Source organism: Ambystoma mexicanum, chromosome 4q (genome assembly GCF_040938575.1).
Source record: "Ambystoma mexicanum isolate Mex_15411 chromosome 4q, UKY_AmexF1_1, whole genome shotgun sequence".
Classification (NCBI taxonomy): domain Eukaryota; kingdom Metazoa; phylum Chordata; class Amphibia; order Caudata; family Ambystomatidae; genus Ambystoma; species Ambystoma mexicanum.
Genome location: NC_090928.1, coordinates 54,784,368 through 54,794,828, shown reverse-complemented (window position 1 = coordinate 54,794,828; position 10,461 = coordinate 54,784,368). Strand labels below are relative to the sequence as shown.

The 10,461-nt window shown below is 45.8% G+C and overlaps 1 long non-coding RNA gene across 1 annotated transcript in view; it reads left to right on the top strand.

The window, feature by feature from the left end:
- The first annotated feature begins 1,402 nt into the window (after positions 1-1,402).
- Positions 1,403-10,461, top strand: part of LOC138468473 (uncharacterized) — a 241,543-nt gene continuing 232,484 nt past the window's right edge. The window contains exons 1-2 of the long non-coding RNA XR_011268268.1: positions 1,403-1,428; positions 1,546-1,572. This is a non-coding gene — a long non-coding RNA (uncharacterized lncRNA). The remainder of the gene's footprint in view (positions 1,429-1,545; positions 1,573-10,461) is intronic.

Below are 10,461 nucleotides of genomic sequence, written 5' to 3'. Positions count from 1 at the left end.
GGAGATTACAGCACACGAGTAAATCATGAAGCCACGGCCACATCCATTAACCTCAAACCAGTCTCCACGGCTGCAGATACTGACAACACAGGAGTTTATGGGGGAGGTAGTCCTGCCTTTAAGATCAAGGGAAGGGATTCATTCCATTGATTTCTTTTGGAAACGGTGTGTAGGCTGGTTGGCTGCCCGTCTCATGTTTGCAGCTGCACCTGAGACTTTAAGGACTGTACGACCCTGGCGGTAAGGGGTTTACGCCAGCGTTAGCTGCGCCGACCCCTTACCGCCAATTACGAGGTCCCTTAGCGCCATGGCGCTTTTAACACCTGCTTTTAGCAGGTGTTAAAAACCATGGCGCTAAGTGACCATGGAGTTAATTACGCCACCGTAATTTACGGTTGCGTAATTAACGCCTTCCCCACTCCCATTATGCCCTATGGGGCAAAAATGGGAATGGGGAAGGGTAAATGGGGATTGGGGACTTACCGCCCCCGCCAACCTCGGAATGGGGCGGTAAGTCCGCCAACCACCATGGCGTAAACGTAGTTTACGCCATGGTGGTAAAGTCACGGCCCAGGCGGTAACTTACCGCCTGGGTCGTAATGAGGCCCACAAGGAAGTGGACTCTGTGGTAATGTTCTGATTGACCACACCTGGGCCCTCATTTCTGACTAAGAAGTCTGCTACATATTGTTTTGGAAAAAGAGTGGAAACAAAATGTGAGTTATTTACGCAAAAGTCTTACAAAACAGGGTGCATAGAATTCAAAATACCAGATGTTAGAAATCATGAAAGCTTTGGGACTGTGAATGATGATTAGACTCTTCCTTGAAATTCAAAAAGCCCCGATCCCATTGGTAAAGTCACTCTTGTTGACCTGCTCCATATTCTGCTTTGCGCGCTTCTTACTGTGAGTGGACTGCAGAATAGGGCTGTTCTTTCTCTGGTGCGCTTGATCGTAATGATCTGCTAGTGTTTGTGCCTTGGGAAAGCACAGCAAGGGCATATTAACAATGTGTCAGCATGTGTCTATAAAAATATTATGTACATATTTCATGGCTGTTTATCACAGTATTCAGCATGTGAAGATTAAAATTGTAACGCAAACAAAGCGAAACCTCACTTTGTAGACAATGCTTCTAAATAAGTAATTTGGCATGTTTTTGTTACGCAGCGAGAGTGACGCAGCCACATCCGTCAGGTACAGAACATCTTTTTATTTATCTTCATAATATGTAAAGACATAACTTTCATCATCCATTTGAAAATTACAAAAATAAACTTTTCATGTCTCAACATAAGACTTTATACACACGTGTTAATAAACAATAACTACAGTGATTGTGTTTTTGATTCTATTAATATGTCATGTAATGCCTGAGCACATATTCTTATTTTGTTACACAGGGATGTTGCATCTCAGACCATAAGGTACAGAAAATCATTTTTCATATTCAAATTACAAAAGTCTAAGACTTTTTTTTATAAATTTGCTAAGGAAAAATACCTAGAATGATTTTCTTTATTTTCTATTATTTTGTTACACAGGAACGTCGGGTCTCAAACCCAAAGCAGGTACTGTAAAATGCGTTTTTTCCCTATACATTGTTTTTTTTAAATTCAGAGCTCTTATTGGAGTCTTAACTGATGCTTATTAAGAATTTTGCAAAAAATATAAAAGTGTCTGCAAATAATATGAAGTAGAATTTTGATACCAGATGCTCAGATCGGTAGTGAAGTTCACCAGAATGTGTCCTCTGATATGTTCAGAGCCCCGCTATTCCATGTTATCTCACCTCATCGTCTTTTCCCTAAACTGGTAAAAGAACTGCAGGAACTACCCTAAAAGAGGCAGCTATATTCTTTTTTTTTTAATACTCTTTATTGGCATTTTATAATAACGACCCCAGAACATCCAACTCCCTTCCTCCCTCCTCCCCCACAACCCATTCCGCCAGTACCTGCCCCCTTAGACACATTTACGAACTTTAATTGAACAGTTCCAACAACTTCCCAGCCCCCACACATCCCCCTCTGCCCTCCACCTCTAGTGTCCAGGCAGCCCTCCTGATTCCCACTCCCTCCATCGATCACAGCATGCAGTCCACCAGTCTATGGTTGCTTAAGAAGTGGGCGGGTCCACCGCCAGTTCACATGTTCATGTTCTCCCCCTTCCTTTTAACCCCCTCACATTCCCACCCCTACCGATATTTTTATATGGTGGTCGTAGATCATTTTCTTTTGATACGTCATTTAGCAATTGGGTCCAGTGAATCGTTACATCCTCCCTTTCCGCCTCGGAGTCTACATTCTGCAGCACCGTTAGATCCACCAAACCCCACCTCCGCACATCCTTCCGCCATAAGTTGATCGCCGGGCCCTGCGGGCATTTCCACGCTATCACCATTCGGTGCTTAGCCAGTATAAGCAAAAACCGGCCCATTGTGTTCCGTAACCTGTGTCTTTTTCCCCCTGGCAGCTTCCCCCATAGGCAAATTTCCGGGCAACGTTCCAATCTGGTTCCCAGCACCCAATTCACTCCTTTAAGAACCTCGTCCTAATACTCAGCTATTATCCCGCACTCCCATGCCATATGCCAAAACCCTACCTGCGCAGAACCACATCTAGGACATTCATCCGATAGATCCCTTTTTATTGCCCGAAGTACCACCGGGGTAACATATACCCTATGTAAAATATTAAATTGGACCAACTGAAAGTGGGCGTTCCTTGATGTTTTTTCCGGACCAAATCCGAGACCTGCGCCCATTCTTTACCTGATATTGGACGCCCCATGTCCGCCTCCCACTTCTCCTTAACCTTCAGCTCCCCCTCAGCATTCCCCTCCCGAAGAGCCTTGTAGATCCGTGAAGTACGCGCCCTAACCCCCATCTGGTCTAGTAACACTCGGAGCACCAGACACGGCTCCGGCTCCTCTGGAATTCCTTCCCACAACTCTGCCATCCTACGAACCACTGCCCCATACGCTAGAAAAAAAACCTGCGGTAAGTCAAACTTCTGGCACCATTCTTTGCAGGTAAGCAGAGGCAGCTATATTCTTAAAGTTACTAACATGTACAGATTTTAAAACTATTTGCAGTATGTAGAATATTTTGAGGGTTCTGCTTGACTCTGTGGAAAGATATGTCATTGATATGGGAAAGTAGTACAGGACTAAACATTTCAGATATATGATTGCTGAAATCTGCCAGCCCCCGACACCAGAGAGATAAGAGGAAAGACACTGAGAACTGCATCAAATATAACGGCAGAAAAGCACAGAAAAACGGCAGTTTTATTAGAATTGAGATGAAATGAGTGTGGGGTTAAAATTATATCTGCACCCATGGAAGGGCGCTCAGCCAATCAGGTGGCTGAAACAGTGGGCGAGAATACACATTGTTTTCCCGTGTCCCAGCTACCAGAAACCCTTCCTCGAGTGTCGGCATTTTCTTTTGTTTTATGTGCAGAGGCAACAGGGAGCCTCTCCCTGATAACAAGGACACCCACTGATATAATACTTAGAAGAAAGCGGAATCTAGCATGAAACATTCTAAAATAAGCCAATATAAAATTGAAGTGGAAAAGTGCATATTGGGAAAAGAAGTGGGCAAGATTGGAGTTTTGGGTCACTCCTTAATGAAGGTTCCCTGGGAGGAATGACCAGCCCAGCATATGAGTGGACATAGTTCAAACGACCAGATAAGATAATAAGACGAAAGAGTAGGAAGAAAAATACATTGATTGCTTGGAATCACACTGATATGTCAACAAGAATGCTCAGTTTTACTTTTTATGATTTTTAATTTACAATATCAATAGGAAGTGGGCTGAGGCAATGCATATACATAGAATGCATATGATACAGGTTATGAAAAATATTGACAAGTGTATAGCAGGTAGAATTCATGAGTACAGATATGGGTTATATAACACCTGTAATTTGATGTGGTAGTGAAATATGAATTATGGTGTAGTCAAGTTTGGCAACTTTTTGTCTTTATACATCAAAAGTGTAAGTAATGTTTTGCATCTGCTGTCTCTGCAGACTCGCAGATGCTTTGTGTTGTTGTGGTGGGAGTTGGAGTTGCTCTGTTGGTCAGCATTGTTCTGGACTGGCTTGATTGACTTGCAACCTCCCTGCCTGCTATGAAATATACTACAGCAGAGACGCTGCATGTAGCCCGTGCATCGTCGAAGTGCTGTGAAAGTGTTCGCATCTGCAGTCTTGCAGTTTCTTTGTGTCAATGTGGTGGGAGTTGGAGTTACTCTGTTGCTCTGCCTCGGTTGTTCTGGACTGGCTGGATAGACTCATAACCTCCCTGTCTGCCGTGAAAAAAGACTTCAAAAGAGACGCTGCACGTAGCATGTGCATCGTGGAAGTACTGTGGAAGTGTTTACATCTGCAGTCTGTAGGGTCGGAGGTCGAGATTCACATTGGAACAACTAAGGAATTGATTGCATTTTGGACCTAAATGCTGGGGCTCTCACCCTGAGTTATTTTTCTCAATATACTGCTGAGCGTTTTGGTGCCAACCGCCAACACCGACAAACTTTGTCAAAATGCTTCCACTGTGGAGCTGGTAATAGACGCCAAACAACCTCCCAGTGACCGCCTAATTAATTGCACTTAAGGAGCTCCACCAAGAAATAGATCCTCTGGTACCCCTGAACTGTTTGCTGACAGATCGAGTGTTGTTTCCGAGTCTGAGGAGTTGGTCATTCACAGCACTACAATAAGCACTTTGCAGTTTTCTGTACTGTTAGGGAGAATTCTCTGTATAGGCTAATTTCCCAAACCTAGTGAGTCCCCCAGCAGCTTTGCTGGATTTTTGGGGTTTATTTTTTTCTCCTGCTAAGAGTGAGACTCTCTTTCTCCCACTCTTAGGCATGATTTGAGAATGTCCTTTGACTTTGTAATGTGTTTTATGGGCTATGGGGTCTTTTACTCCATAGGGCTACATGTGTTTTTGGGATGTGTGTTACACAACACCCTCAGTGCAGTAACACAGAGGTGTCATAGTGACCCCCAAACATAGACTCCATACCCTGGGACTGACTACTGTCTCCCAGGGCATGTAAAGTCACCATTGACTTCACTAGTCTTAAATTGTGAACAGAACCAGTACAAACCATCATATTGTGGAAGTACTGGTAGGGGTAATTAGATTGCCCCAGGGTCTGTTTTTCGAGGGGCACTGTGCAGTCCCCCCTCGTCGAGTTTCTGGCTGGTGGCAGTGGTTACCATGCAAAATATTCCACCGGAATATTTCCTATGTGATTTTCCCATTCATTTTAAACACACCACTTTTTTGGTGCAATGTTAAAGATACCGCCGGGTTATTTATTTAATATTTATTCCCCGGTTGGGTCTTTTTGCCAGGACTCGGTTTTAAAATGGCGTTTGTGTTCGCCTCTGTAACTCCAACCCAAGTCGAGCCCTTTGTTCCACTTTTGGCAGGCTTCTGCACAGAAGCCTCCAAAAGTGGTGCCATTCTGTCTGGGTCTACAGGATGTGTGGGAGGGGGGAATAGGCACCCTGGACTGAGTTGCTGTCACATCGTGGGGTAGATGGCGAGTCTGGGATCGGTATCGACGTGGTCCGCCGTAGATCCTGCCGTTACATTCCTTTCCCCCTACATGCTTGCAGGTCTAGTCTTTCTCCGCTCGCGTACGCGACCGGGAGCTTTTAGCCTTCTGCTTCCGGGTCGCGTACGCGTTGCAACGCTCCCTGGTTTTTCGCTTGCCTTTGCCACGCTAGGAAGCCTTCTGTGTTACCTCCGCCCGCTCCTGCTGTTTCTTTCTCTCCTTACTTACGTTCCTTTTCCCTTTACTTCCCGTCTCACTCTCTCTCCCTCTCTCTTTCCTTCGTCCCGTCTACCCTCCTCTGTTCTCTATCTACTCTCACTCTGCTCTACCCTCCTTCCCTCCTCTCTCCTGCTTATAGGTCTGCCTCTGTCCTCCGCTGTGGTTGAACATTTTTATCATCCCGTGTACCGACCTTGCCTGCTATTTGGACTGCCTCTGCCTCCCGTTATTGTGAACTGTTCATCTTCCTGTGTACCGACCTCGCCAGCTCATTGGACTGTCTTTGCCTTCCGTTTCTGTGGACATTGGTCCTTCATGTGAAGCTTACCCAACCTGCTTACGGATCACAACCTGAAATCTTCCAATAGGGGTTTTTTGTGCTTTTGGCTTTTTCCCCTTATCCGACAGTCGCGGAGGATCTTTCACCGCCTTACCTATACGGTGTCGCGGTGGCGTCCTTTCGTGGCCGTCCATATCTTCAAAAAAAAAAGGAGAAACAAGGAAGGAAAGAAAATCAGGAGAAAAGACAGAGGTGAGGAGGAGGGGGAGGGTTTTGAGACTGAAAATTCATTGGAAGAAGAGGACATTGCTGACCTTTGTGATAGTTTGCAACGCCACAATATCAAAATGGCAACCCCTCAACAGATTCAAGAACTGATAGCCGCTGTACAGAACCTGAACTTAGAGGTTCAGAACCTAAAAAGTGCCAACGCTGCATTACAACAGCGGGTGACAGAAAGAGAGCGTCTTTCAACAGATCTACCTCCTCTTCCTTTAGTCTCCGGCAAATTCGATGGGGCCCCCAAAAGGGTCAAAGAATTTTTGGACGCTTGTAATCTTCACTTTTCTTTTCGTACGCAGACTTTTAACTCTGATCACGCCAAAATTGGCTTTATGATTACACATATGACTGGCAATGCCCTTGCTTGGGCCACCCCCCTAGTGAACCGAACCGACCCAGTGCTGCAAGATTATAACGCCTTCAAAACATTGATACAACAAACCTTCTTACGGACCGAGAGTACTTATTTGGCGTCTGAGGATTTACTGGATATACGTCAGGGCAATTCGGATTTGCTTACTTACATCACGAACTTCAAACAGGTTGCTTCTGAAGCAGGATGGCAGGAACAAGCTCAGTATGCAATCTTTTGACGTGGGTTGAGAGAGGACCTCAAAGATGAACTGGCCCGGATCGCTCGTCCAACAACGTTTGATGATCTCGTAACTGCTACACTTCGTATAGATTTTCGTATGACTGAACGACGTGCTGAGAAGAGGAAATCCAAACCCTATGTGTCTCTTCCTTTGGATCCCCTTCCTCCCATCCCTACATCCTCTTCAAGATCCAATCGAGAAGAACCTATGCAGATAGGGACTACTCGTGCTCCACTTACACCTGAGGAGCGAAAGAGACGCAGAGAAGGAAACCTGTGCATGTATTGCGGGGCTTCTACCCATCTACTTAGGGACTGCCCAGACGTCCCTCCAAGACGGTCGGGAAACGATCGCCCTCGGTGAGTGTCAGGACTAACTTCCGAGGGGCTTCTACTGGTCCTTATGTTACTCTTTCGGTCTCTACACCTGCGATCCCAGAAGATGCTCGCCTCATGATTCTATCAGTAACTCTATTACTGGGCGACTCGGAGATTCAGGCTCAGGCCCTATTGGATTGTGGCACCGCCGGCAATTTCATGGATACCCATTGGGCCACTCAGAAGTGTGTGCCTCGCATTGCCAAGAAGGAGGACCAGAAGGTGGAGGGGGTCGACGGCGAACCTTTAAGCTCTGGTTTAATAACTCACACCACGGAAGAACTAATGATGTTGGTCCAACAACATACTGAAAAGATCTCATTCGACCTTATCCGTGCTGCCCACTTCCCTATCATCCTTGGGATTGGCTGGTTGCGGAAACACAATCCCAAAATAGATTGGACAAAAAATCTCCTTAGTTTTCACTCTGCGATCTGTAAGTCTGAATGCCTACCGGAACCTAGATTCAAGGTTGTCAAGACATCAAGTTGTTGTGAGTCCAGAACTGTTCATTGTCTGCCCACTTATCTTCAAGAGTACACCGAGGTAGTCACAGAAAAGATACCTCTGGAATTGCCTCCACACCGTCCTGAAGACTGTGGGATTGATCTCATGCCAGGGGCCCTGGTCCCCTTTTGTCGGATGTTTCCCCTGTCTCTGGAAGAAAAACGCTATCTCAGGGAATACCTGGACAAGAATCTAGCCAACGAACTCATCAGACCGTCAAAGTCTCCGGCAGGGGCCTCATTATTCTTCATACCCAAGAAAGAGTCACAAGAGCACCGTCCCTGCATAGATTACCGGGGATTAAATAAAGTAACCATCAAAGACCGATATCCCATGCCTCTCATAACAGAGATAATTCAAGCGGTACATGGTTCCACCATCTTTACAAAACTTGACCTAAGGAACGCCTATCAGTTACTTCGAGTCCAAGCAGGAGATCAGTGGAAGACTGCCTTTCGGACTCCATTCGGACTATTTGAATATCAGGTAATGCCCTTTGGCTTAGTCAATGCTCCTTCGATATTTCAACGCTTCATGGATCGCCTATTCTCAGATCTACTATGCCATACTACCATCGTCTATCTGGATGACATTTTAGTGTTTTCTCGGACACCAGAAGATCACAAAGAACATGTCAGAGAAGTCTTTCAACGTCTCAAAGACAATCATCTTTCCGTCAAACTGAACAAATGTGTTTTTTCTGCATCCTCTATCTCCTATTTGGGGTTTATCCTTTCCAGCAGGGGTATCTCGATGGACCCACAGATGGTAACATCTATTCTAAATTGGCCTTCGCCGAAATCAGTAAAGGAAGTACAGAAGTTTCTAGGTCTTGCTAACTTCTATCGGAAGTTCATTCCAAACTTCTCCCAAAGAGTGTTACCCATCACATCTTTACTTAAGAAGTCTTCTATGCCGTTCACTTGGTCTGCTGCAGCCAAGGAGAGTTTTCATCTTCTCAAAGAAGACTTTTGCTCCGCTCCAGTTTTACGGCAACCGGATCAGGGTCTTCCTTTCATTCTGGAGACTGATGCTTCGGCAGCGGCAGTTGGGGCAGTCCTACTTCAAGCACATAACAATCTCGAATATCCTGTCTCTTATTTTTCAAAAACACTCAACTCTAGTCAAAAGAATTACTCAGTCATCGAACGAGAACTACTGTCATGAAAAGAGGTTCATGGAAGATGTGGTCCCGGTGGAAACTCCGCTAGTCCTGTTTCTATCTCTCTGCAACTATGAATCTCTTCCCCTTTAAATGCAGGGAAGCCACGCCCCCTCAGTGCGTTGCAACTGTGTTGCGGTTTCCTCGCTCTCTGGTTCTCTCGTAGTTCCAGCCTTCCTTCGTTTCTTCCTGAAAGCCCTCCGCAGCGTTCCTTCCAGAGCTAATTCGTCATGTCTATCTGTCTACTGTTGTTTTCCCTTATCTACACGCAGTATTTCGAAGGTTTCTGACTTTGTTTACTTTCACTTTCCGTCGCGGCGCTCGCCGCTTTTCCTACTCCGCCTCTTTCTATCCCTTTGTTCACCTTACCTTCCTTACGGAGTTCCCAGGTATCCTGACCACTTTGCTCCCGTTTCGGTGCCTTCATTCTGTGGGTAAGAAGTTTCCACTTACAGGGGTTTCTCTTTTTTACACGTTAGTACGGTGACCTTAAGCGCCTATACCATTCTCTCTGTCTTTTACCAACTTAACCTCCTTCTATCTTTTCCCCTGATGTTTTCCTTGGTTTCCATTCTCCTTCTATTTTTTCCACCAAAGTTTCATCTTCCTGTTTCTGGTACTCTTCCGCCCTCCATTTTTTCTTCAGAACTACAATTCCCAGTTTGCATCTTGCCTTCAGAGTTTTGTCTATTCTTCGTCCGCTGGATCTCCATCACACCAGCCTTCAGGATCAGATTTGCAGAAAGAACAGTTACTTTCAATTTACCTGATTTATTCAAGTCATTCTACTGGATCGGACAAGCCATCACCTTCACACCTTCTTGCCATTCCATCTATAGGGGTTTTTTGTGCCACAGGCTTTTTCCCCTCCGTGGTCTGCACAGGGGGATTGTCATTTCTGTCTGTGACTGTTACTCAGCACGACAATTGTGGCGAGCTCCCGGAACAGACCTTACCTCTTCACAAAAAAAGGAACGCCTGATCTCTCGGTGACAACTCTTTCCGGATCCGACCTCTCCTCCGGCGAATCGGATCTCGATGCACAGGTGAGCCCCACTTTTGATGACAGTTTGCAACGCCCAAAGATGGCTACGGCAGAACAGGTCCAGGAGTTGCTGAACGCAGTTCAGACCCTGTCTATGGAAGTACAGGGGGTTAAGTCTGAAAATGCAACTCTTCGCCAGATAGTCGCTGCCAGAGACGCCCACCAGACTGATCTTCCACCCTTGTCTTTAGCAGTTGGGAAGTTTGATGGAGCACCCAAGAGAGTCAAGGAGTTCCTGGATGCCTGTATGGTATATTTCACATTTAGACCGACTACCTACGCTTCGGATCGCACCAGAGTGGGGTTTCTCGTCTCTAACATGATTGGAAATGCCCTGGCATGGGCCACCCCATTGGTTACATCCAATAATCCGATTCTACAAGACTACAACGCCTTCACTACGCTTT